The sequence below is a fragment of the Parasteatoda tepidariorum genome, chromosome 4, assembly GCF_982258835.1.
Source record: "Parasteatoda tepidariorum strain Cologne lab strain chromosome 4, Ptep-v5.0, whole genome shotgun sequence".
NCBI lineage: Eukaryota > Metazoa > Arthropoda > Arachnida > Araneae > Theridiidae > Parasteatoda > Parasteatoda tepidariorum.
In genome coordinates, this window is record NC_141758.1 from 17645340 (window position 1) to 17657069 (window position 11730).

General features: G+C 26.9%; 1 long non-coding RNA gene across 7 annotated transcripts; it reads right to left on the minus strand.

The window, feature by feature from the left end:
• Positions 1–699: 699 nt before the first annotated feature.
• Positions 700–10979, minus strand: LOC107451109 (uncharacterized). 7 transcript variants are annotated; one of them, XR_011636948.2, is made up of 4 exons: positions 10853–10979; positions 9593–9656; positions 7584–7710; positions 700–1368 (listed from the first exon to the last, which is right to left on the minus strand). It is a non-coding gene; the product is annotated as an uncharacterized LOC107451109 (long non-coding RNA). The 7 variants fall into 7 exon arrangements; XR_011636946.2 differs by having other exon boundaries at positions 9580–9656; XR_011636947.2 differs by lacking the exon at positions 9593–9656 and adding an exon at positions 9003–9542 and having other exon boundaries at positions 10853–10960.
• Positions 10980–11730: the final 751 nt, after the last annotated feature.

Consider the following 11730-nt stretch of genomic DNA (forward strand, 5'->3'; position numbering starts at 1 on the left):
AAGAGGAGAAAATAACTATAATAAGTAAAAATGAGAAAGGATTGCTAGCTATGTAGTTTGAATTTTCTGTTTCTCTTTGAAAATCGGTGAATTTTCTGAAAAAGAGGAATACTTATAAAAAAAATGAAATTCAAGAGATAAAAGTGAAAAAAGCGGAAAAATCTCATCCCTGAACAAAAGACTTTCCACTAAATAAAATATTTTCTGCAGTTAAATAAAACATAATTAAAAGTACCATAGTATATATTCGATTGTTGACCTAGAGATCAAGCAACTTAAATAGGATTAAGTAATTAATTTCTTACAAAAATTTTATATTTCATAAAGAATTAAAATTAAGAGAGAGATTTAGAAAAAATCCTGATCAAGCATTGAAATATGTTTAACAGTAAAAATAGGAAATAATATATATTATATATATACTTTAAACTAGGTTTATGCATAAATATTTTATGGAATTTACATATAAAACATCATGATAAAAGTGGATACAAAGTAGTTAACAGAAAGGCCAATCATCTTCAAAATTTGATGTGATGCAAGAATTGAAATTCCCGAGGTTATTACAATTTCTTAATTGGCAATTAGCGAAAATTAATAAATTACAGAAAAAAATTAGTCTTGAAAAACCATAATTAAAAAAAGATAAAGATGCGTTAAAAATATGAACTTCAATCTAAATAGGCAAATTTTCAAATACTGTGTATTTTATCTGAAGTTTACGCAAACAATTTTAGAACAATATAAACTTAGGAGGAGGTAAAACTAAGGCATTTTATCAGTAAGCTTATTAAAATGATGAGCACTTCTAAAATTTTCAAACAAAACAAATATTTTTCTACCATGCACTGCATAATTACCCATCATAGCCCTAAGGTCATATTTTTTGAGATCTTCTAATTCACCAGGTTTACATAAAAATAGACGAGATTTGAAAGGATTTAGAGCTAAGGTTACAAACACATAATCATCTGTTTTTGGCCTGTGATAAATTCTCAACAATGCTCTTTGAGCCATATGGAAGAGAACTATATTTTGCAAAGTAAAAATGCCTAATATAAATAGAGACAACAAATCAAAAGTTGCTGTAAAAGGTCCAACATTCAAAACCACAGGCTCATGCAATACAGCTGATTGATAAGCATATTTTATAGAATAAACTAACTGAACAGAAAAGCCCAAAATACTGACAAATTGTGAATAAAATGCATAGTTGAACAGTTTTGATTTGTAGATTAAAGTGTTTGTTTCTCTGTTTAATCCATCTTTTGCATGGTGACTTAAATTAGGAGCTGGAAATGTCTCCCAAAATGAGCAGGCCTGAGTTTGAAGTGGAAGTGTAGCTTTCAGAAAAGAAGAATTGGATGCCTACGAATATAAAAAGTTGTATATTAGTATTTCAGAAAAAAATACAAAACAAAGCAGACATCATAAAACATCGTGTGAAACAGATTACTTCTAAACAAAGAAATATTATTCCTAAAATCTGTTGGGTCACCAAGTCCTTCATGCTTCCATAATAAATTATACCTCTGGGGGTACTGAATTGGAGATTGATCATTCTCTGGTTCAAGTCAAAAGCCAAGATAACGATCAGTAGATGAATATAATATATTTCGAAGCAAAGTTTTGAAAAACTGAAGTAGTGAATTACTATTGAAGTTTTACTATTACTATTATTAGTAATTATTATTAGTAATTAGTATTAAGCAGTAATTACTATTACTACAATAGTAATAATTACATTATTACTATTGTAGTATACAACTATTTTTTTAATTTAGAGATTAAAAACTACTTTCGAAATATAAATAGTCACTGCTTAATTACATTTAGGAGACAAATTTTCTTTTCAATTTACACTCATGCATCAAATTGAAAAAAAGTTGAATATTGATAGGAAAGTTGGTTAAAAATGGTTTAGAAAAGTAATTTTGTGCCAACCTATTTGTCATGTTTTTGTTAAACCTTCAACTCTTTATGTCTTTTGTGGCACTGAATATTTATTTCAAGAAATGCTTGAAAATTATCAAATATTTGTGACCTTGTTAAGTGTTTAAAGCATAAGTTAACACAAAAAAAAAGTTAAGTACAGTTGAGGCATTCTCACAGTGTCTCACTCTAGATTACAGTAATGGACTCACAAAAGATTTGTAGCAAACAGAAAAAGAAGTGACTTACAAAAGAAAAGAGTGAATTACAAAAAAAAAAGTGACTGCAGTAGTTTGGTACCTTGAAGTGTGTTAGTTCGGTACACTGTTTAGCAGTGATCTTCACTTAATGTGATACCCTTTTGTACTCGATTGAAAAGTTTCCAAAACAACATTTTGCAATTATTTTTAGCTGTGATATTGGAATTTACTTAATTACTTTGACATCTTAAATTAAAAACTGTACTTAGCATACATAAAAAGGATTAAAAATTAAGATAATTAAAATTTCAATTATTTCTCAGCATATATAACTAAATAGTATTCCTGAAAATTTCCTACCAGTTAAATCAAAAATATATTCTAATAGCGAGAGAAGAAACAAGAATTTTAAAATATGGCTAGCATTAATTAAAATTAAATATAATTTATCTAAACAGTTTTTTTTAACTCTTTGTTCCAGTCCTTTCATATCTGATTACCTGTCAATTTTTAATCTTTTCAAGGATGATCTCTCTAAGAGATAGTAAAAGTAAAAAAGAATTCAAGTCATATGAAGTAATATAAATATAATTTTTAGTTTCTAAGAGCCTATACCCACTATCATATGATTATCATACTTTAATATAGATGTTATATAGACAAAATCATTTTAAATTGAATTTATAAACCCAAAAACCAAGATATAAAAAAGAAATTTCATTTCCACTTTAAGTATAAAAATAAAATTTTACGCAAAATGCAAAAAAAGTTGCCAGCTTAATATCAGTACCAAATACAATCTTTTTTAATTAAATGTAAAACAATATCTTAAGGTTTATGTTTCCATGCACTGCATACAATGTTCATATTCAATTTCTAGAAAAAAATTTCCCAGTTCTCCAAAGCAACAATTTTTAGTATACACAGTAACAAATTATAATAGAAAAAAACAATGGTGTAGAAAACACATTAAAAAATTGAAAAATAAATGCTAACATGCATCATACAAAATCATAATCACTCCTATAAGCATTTACTACCACAGAGAATTAAACCCACATAGAATCTGGCAGCTTCTAAAAAACTTTAAGGGGAATTATTACTTTTTTTTGGGTGGGGAGGAAGATTCAAATTTATCTTATTAAAAGAAAGAAAATTTTCATCCTTTTTTTTACATTTTTGGAAAAATGTTCTATTTTCCTTGAGAGTTTTCTGAAATTTTTAAGTTATCCCTGAAACATATGAATCCTGGTATTTAAGTAAGCATATGAGAAAACAGATTTACAGAGCAATTTTTTGAGCATTATAAACGTTTTATTGACCCTTTACAGAAAGAACATTTAGAAGTAGAAAGCTATAATTATAAAATAAAGAGTGTAAATGAATAAGTAGATATTGTTTTTAAAAAATGATGCTATTTTTTAACAAAAAATTTGAGTGTATTAAAAAGACACATTTTACAAATGATTTACAATAACCTATATACCAAATAAAAAAAAAATTTAAATGAATACAAATATTATATGATTTCATTAACTTTTGATAAAATAACCAATAAAGTATAAAAAAAAAACATGTAAAGAATATGATAGTGTTTTTTATATCATACGTAATTGATTTTTTTATTCTTTACAATCGATTCTCTAATGGTGGAACATAGGCACAATTTTAAACAATTAAAGTTAAGGTCAATCCATGCACTTAGAGAGAAAAAAAAAAAAGAAATGAAGAAGATTAAACTGAAAGAATAATTAAAATATAATACCAAATTTCAAAATACTTTTCTAGGGTGCGTAGCCAAATCTTTTAACAAAAAATAAGCACCTTTTAAATACTTTTTAAGCACTCAAAAAATATTTTTAAGCACTATATACATTGACAAAATGCAAAATAATTCTCAAAGATTTTACATGATCATGATAAAATAACCAGTTTCTGACTAAGAACTCTTTTCTTGATTATATTAGCCATTATAAAAAGATGAGGTTTTGCGGTTCGATATCAGACGGTGGAAAATGAAGCTTGAAATCAAGAATATCTTGCAAAATGCAGCAGAGTTGCAAATGGGGGTGCAAGAATCTCACCAAACCCCCAAGTTCAGTAGACGCACACGTGGACTTTCAAGGATTTCATCAAACACGTAAAATGATTGGCGCTTTCATAGACCAAAATCAATTGTGATTAAATGAATTGTGAAAACGTTGAATTGAACAATTTGAAAAGCATGCTTTTGCTTAATAGGTGATGAAAATTGACACGGTAAAGAAAAAAATCTAAAAACTTTTTTAAAAACACCTAATGAGGAACCTTTAAGGGATTTTAAAAAACGAAAGACGAAAATCAACATCTTTAAGCACTTTTTGAAAACGCTATGCACCATGTTTTCAGTTTGAAAATATTGAATGAAAATAGCTTTAGTATTCATCATGAACAATAAAATAAAGAATCAGAACCATTTTTGATTAATAGATGCAAATATAATATGTCTGCAACATGCAAAAATGAAAGTAAAAGCAATGTATTTCCTCCAATTCAAAACATAAACTTTATTTTAAACAAGCAAAACCCATTAAAAACTATATATTGTAAGGAAAATTTTAGTGAAAAAATTAAACTACATGACAACTACATTTATGATGCAATTTAAATTATTAATTTTATTAGGTACACTATTAATATTGGTTTGATTAAACATCAGAATATTCGTCCAACAAATATTGAACCACACATTTTAAATTGAACATCTAACAAACATAACACCTAACAACATAGCATCTAACAACACCTTGGTATAGTGCTTAATAAACATGCAAATCATGAAAGATATAAAAAAAATTAATTAGCTAAATTTTTTTTATTATGATTGTCCTCGTAAGTGTGTCCTCGTAAATCACGTACGCTTCATTTATCGCGAGTTTAAAATGTTAGAAATAATAACCATTTTTCAATGTGTGGACTTTTGAAATCTATAAGTATTTTATTTCAAATAAAATACATGACTCCTATATAAACTAAATTTTTATGATACTTCACTGATACATATTGCTTTCAAGGACATAGCATTCTGAATATTTTTATAGATAAAATTGATTAAAAGACACCAGAATACTATTTCATTTTTCAAAATTAGTAACAAATTTTGCTATCGCAAAACTTGAGACATGAGGCTTGGAGTTCTACAGAATTACATATCATTCAATGTATTATTAAGATCATATAGATAGACAGATCATTTCATGCATTATTAAGCTTATATACTGAAAATGGCAATATATCAGCAAAAAATATCAATATTAATGCTGTATAATACTTTTTAAATACAAATATATTAAAAGCAAAAGTCTGCTCCAATTAAATTATTAAGATATAACAGAAATAAATAATAATTATTTTGGTGATACAGCAAGATAACTATTATTTAACAAAACAATTATATTATAAATATATTACAAAAATGTGATCCAAAGTAATTATTTAGCAAAAAAACATTTAAATTATTAAGAGCATTAGAAATTATTCAAATCCAAAAAGTTTTTTTAATTTCGGTTTGTTTCGGAGACTGTACAGTTAATGTGGTGCGTGGGGAATAGCAGTTAATATAGATCTTTTATTCTATAATAATGACATAAAAGCTGTTACAAGTTTTCTTAGTTAATATAAAAATTAACAAAAATTTTTTTCAATGTTTAAAGATAGAATTTATGTTATCAATAATATGTACAAATAGTTTCACATAACATGCCTTATTAAATATCTGAAAATTATTTCAAAATATGTAAACAAATGTAAAAATATTTATATATATTTTTTTAAAAATAAATAAGCAATTCATAAACTATTCAAGAAAATTCAGGTCTTTCTTAATATTCAGGTCTTTACTTCAGAAGTCAAAGTGAACATTGAATACTAAGTGATGAATTGGTGTCATCCAACATATATTTATCTACATCTTAAAATAAACTAAACTCAGTGGCGCGACAATCCATAGAGGACCAAGGCCTACTGTGCCCCTCTCAGTTTTCTTGACCTTTGGGCTCTGAGGTACAAGAGCAAATGTTCCGATTGGGTGGTCAGCCCAAAGCGGAACCCCCAGTGTTTAGTTCCAAGCATGCTTGGTACTCATTTTATGAACCCACTGAAGGGATGAAAGGCTGAGTTAACCTTGCCCGGCCTGAGAATCGAACCAAGAACCTGTGGCATGATAATGCCAAGCGCTACCACTACTGGGTGTCACACCTTAAAATATTACATTTATACATTCTGAAAAAAAAAAAAAAATCTTAACATTTTCCTCACACGTGATTAATTAAGAAAACATAATTTACTATCAAATAATACCATATATGTTTTATTTCATTAATAAAAATACCAGAGTGAGTAATTGCATACAATTATTAGTGATATTATGCACTTTATAATAATAATTATTATAATAATAATAATTATTATTATTATAAATTATAATAATAATTATTCAGATAATGAAATTGAAAGTTATAAACTAAGATAGACACAAAATAAAAAAAAGGAAATATCACCCGAGTACCTCTTTAGTTGTGCAACCTAGTACACATGATGAAAATATACCCTCTGAAGAGAAAATTATGCGAAATATCAATATGTTACAATATAAATTACTTATCCAGAGATGTGATTAAACTCTGTTGAGCCATTCAAAAGGATGGCAAAAATAATCGAAAATCGGCAAATTTCAGTTTGTAATTCTCTGCCGCTTTTCAAAATATTTTGTCATATATGGAGAAGTTGGCACCGTTGCTTATCCTCTATTAATTATATCATTTACAATTACTACTAATTTTTATAAAAATTAGCAAGAATTGTAATTTACAAAAAAGGATTTTGAATTATATGGTACATTGCAAGACATAAATGGAAAAATTAATACATATTTTTAAGTTTATCCACCATTTCTGCATGTACCAACAATTAGTCACTCTTCAGAAAATGATGATAATTTGAAAGTTAATTTATAAATATTTCTTAAAGAAATTTGGATAATTCAAATAGAAAAAGTTTATTACAGAAAGAATAGTGAATTAAACAAATTAATTTAAAGGGGAAAAAAACTGTTCAAACTGCATTTAACATAAATTTATAAAATATAGGATAAAATTAAAGTTTATAAATATATATTTTAAATTAGCTAAATAAAGCAGAAGGTTCTGAAGACTGGAATATAATACAAGATTAACATTCAATACATAAAAGGACAGTTTATCAACACTAATTAATCATAGTTTTAATCAAGGTTATATCAATATATAATTTGCAAGCAGGACACAGAGGATTATCAATTCTTAAATACTTTTTAATTTTAAGTGGAAATTAAATATTGTTATAAGAAATAAAAGTTTTAACATTTTGATACAGCATAATGATATAACCAAGCAATAAAATGAGAATTACAAAACTTTTAAAATAATCACTTACTCTAGATGGAGTTATAAATTTAGTTGAAGCATGTAACATCTTAAGATGAGAGAAACATGAAAAGAAAGTGGTCTTCTGAAACCTGATGAGGCACAAAGAATTCATTCTTTTAAAAGGTTTGAATAACCTGAAAATATATATTAGTGTTAAGATTAAAAAATAAATATGTGATTTTTATTACAACTTCAATGACCTGACTTTTCAAAATTTTAAATAATTTTTGAATAAAATGTCTCGAATAATTTGAATTAAATCGACTATCTTTGAAGAATCATTCAAGGCAATGTCTAGGCTGAAAAATTAGACTGCAAGATTGAAAATAATAATTATTTAGTATATTCCTTGAGATTGGCTCAGATGATTTATTTTATTTCTTATATTGCATTGCTTTACATATCTTTATGCTTCTGGCTGTGAGTTTCTTGCATCAACCTATCAGGTCGAGAAATAAATTCTCAACTAGACCCCCCGAAGTTATATCCTTCTTTTAAAATTTATAGTAGGAGATGTCATTGTCATTTGTGGTTGTCCTCTCTCTCTCTCTCTTGGTCAGCACAAACAGCAAGAGAAATTGCTGTTTGTGTAGGATTTGATGGCTCTTTGTGTAAGGTTTGATTATCAGCTGGACATGGTCAATATAACTTCTGCATTTCTTTTCTTATCTTTAGTTAAGGGACAAATATTGGGAGGGGGCGGAAAGGCAATATATTAAGATAATTAAGAAAAATTTGATTTGGAAAACTCCAATCTAGTTTTCCAATTACGTTTGTTTAAATCAATTTGTTAGTTTTTGAATCATACTACCATAAAATAGCACCAATTTTACTGTTGAATTTAAAATTTATAAAACGTTTCTAAAGATATGGCGTGCTTTGTTTATTCCTGACTTTATATCACCCTCTGTGCTGTTTTCAGTGCTCAGGGTTGGGGCAAAATATTTAAAAGGGTTTGTCACTTTCTCTTTGCCATTACAATAAATTTACTTTTTAGTTTTAAATTTGTATTTTTTTAATATTGATTTTCATTCTATTTGTTATTGTTTCATTAGTGTTATGACTGATTTTTTAGCACTTTCTTCATGTCTAGAAGACATCAAAACAATATTATCAGCATTATAAAAAAATAATAAATTAATATAAAGTAATAAACAGCATAAAGTATAAGGAACTTTTTTCTTGTGCATGCATCAAATTTATTTTAAAAATGATAACATACACTTATAAATATATACTAACTGTAAAATAATAAAAAGGATAGATAATAATGATAAATTACTGAAAAAATTTTTAAAAATTGTTTGTTGAATAAATTAAAAAAATATCTTTTCAAACTCTAACATAGCATTTCGCCCTTTGAAAAATATATTTATAAATATACTTATAAAATATAATCATATATTTGAGATAATCTCATACATACCTACTAATCAATCGAATGAGAATCAGTTTCACAGAATCTTGACAAAAATGATGCCAGTAAAAAGAAACCAACAAATAAAAAATCTAAAGAAGTTTCTTTAAAAAAATTATAAACACTTCCTCCAAAGATTATAAAGTTTATAATAAGCAATTTATATTGAAAATTCCCTTCGAAACTTCCACATAATGATAAGAGAACTAATTTGGTGACTCGTAGAGATCGGGAAGTATTTTTTAGGCTGATAAGGTTGGTAAACGCAACTTGTAAAATATTATAAAAATGATAAATTACAGGAACTTTGACAAAATTCATACCCATGAAAGATATTGTTTAAATAAAAAATAATGAAATTTTCACATTAAATAAAATATTATATCATGTAGTGTATGCTTTGTCTGTAGTTTAGCAAAGGTATTCAAAAGATTTATGAAGAGCAGAGTAGGTATTGGTCATCATCACAATGGGAAGACTTCCGTATCAGAATCTCCGGCAAAACAATTGCCTAATTTTTGCCAACTGTGAAGCGTTGTACATGGGAAGCTAAAATAAAAAAAAAACATCATAGAAGGTGACTAACTTGGGAAGATTACCATATCACGATCTGCAGCTGAATAATCACTAAATATTGGCCACAGGGCAGCTATTCAGAAGAGACTAAAAAAAGAAAAAAAATGAGACGAATCATAGCCACCCAAGGGTAAACCTCAACATGTTACTTTACAAATTGCAAATTTAAAATCCAATTGGCGCCAAGGCGATTGTAGCTGGCTTGACAGTTCAGGATACAGAAATATCCCCACCAACTTGTTAGGTTAAAACTAGTAATCACTCCCAGGCAAACCTATAGCTATTTTTTGTCTAAACGTTAGACGTATGGATATTTTAGCATATTGATTATGTTATGAGATTAAGTTTAGAAATTTAACAATAGAGCAATTTTTTTAAAGAAAATTATATTAATTCAATAGATTTTCAAAGCAGTAACACACATACTAACAGATTAAACCAACTACTTTATTAATTTTACAAAAAAAAAAAAAGAAGAAGAAAACTATCAATATCAAACTAATAATACGCTCTCATTTTTTTATTATGAAAAAAAAAATAATGTTAGGTAAAATTCACTTCACAAAGAGGAAATCTAAATTGAATTCATACAATACAGTGTTTTCACTACAGCGCGAGAATCTCGCATATTTTTGTTCTTTTCTCGCATTAAAAAATTATTACCGCGAGAAATTCGCGCATTCTATAAATCAATTTCAAAATTCACGAATTTCTCGCATTTTGGTAAAAACTTGGAATTACGCCATTTAGAATAAAATCCGTTTATCTTTTCTTCCTTGATCTTTCACTATTTTCAACATCTGCCCCATTATCTAGCTTCCCTATTTACCAGTATTGTTCAGAACCTCTTCGAACAACAGAACACAACCATGGAACCCCTTTCAGAATACATTTCTCTGCAACCACGCGTTTACCGTAGGCAAAGTTTCTTCATGAAAGACGTTCAAAATTTTTATGCACTTATGTAAGATGGACAAATACCTTGTAAAGGCAAAATCTTCTATATTGATGCACCAAAAATATTCAATGCTTTAAAAAATAGAAGACGTTAACAATGTGTTATAATTAAAGAAATGATTTTTATTTTCAAGAGTTTTTGTTTTTTTAGAAATCTCACCCTGTTTTTGAGAAAGGGTGAGAAATTCTCACCCATTTTTTTTCTATGATGAAAACACTGCAATATACAATTAAAAACTAAATACAAAAATAAATATTAACGCAACACTATTAATTGAAGTAAAAAATAAAGAAAAATCGAAATAATAAAAAGGAATTGATTTTACACTTTAGATATATATTTCTTCGGAGTGATCCTTTTTCAAATGTGGCCGATGCTGCGGCCGTTTTGTTTATTTGAATAGTACGGCGTTTCCGAATGCCTACTTCTGTTATCATTCAGATTGGCTGTTTTGAACCCGAAAGAAAAATAATTTTCCGGAAAGTTTTCAAGCAACAAAATAAACAGTAATTCATCTGTTCCTTCATGCAATATGTGTTAGTAGCACCATCTAGTGCAATTTCTACTAACAAAGAAAGGAAATGACAATTCCATTTCAGAAATTACTACGAATATTTATTAAACAATTTTAACAAATAGCAAAATTATGTTAATTAAAGCTATAAATATATAGAATGTTAAAAATTTATTTCAACCTTAATTTTTTAGCAAATATTCAAAAATAATAACTTTTGTTGTATACAAAAAATAGAAAAAAATTTTAAAAGAAATATTTTTCATTCACAAATAATTAAAATTTAATAAAATTAAATATAAATTGATAAATTCTAAATTTTCATGATATGACTTCGAAAAATGTTAAGTAAATAAATGATGGAAATTCATATTGGCAGAAATCAAAACTTCTCCAAAAATACTTTTTATGTAAAAATGATTTCTTAAGAAATTTTGGTGCTATTTGTTAATTGAAAGAAAGGTTTAAAGTTTTTTCCCCCTAAACAAACAATAACCATGTGTCAAAAACAGTTAGGTTCGTAATTTGATAAACAGGGAATTAAAATCAAATCTAAATAAATTGATAATGGGTGGATAAAAACAAGTTGAGACATTTGGCTAAATTAATGAAAAGTTTAAACTGAATATGCTAAGTATTATTAAACATTTTATTTGCAGTAACATATAATTAAGCTTTGGTTCAAAACT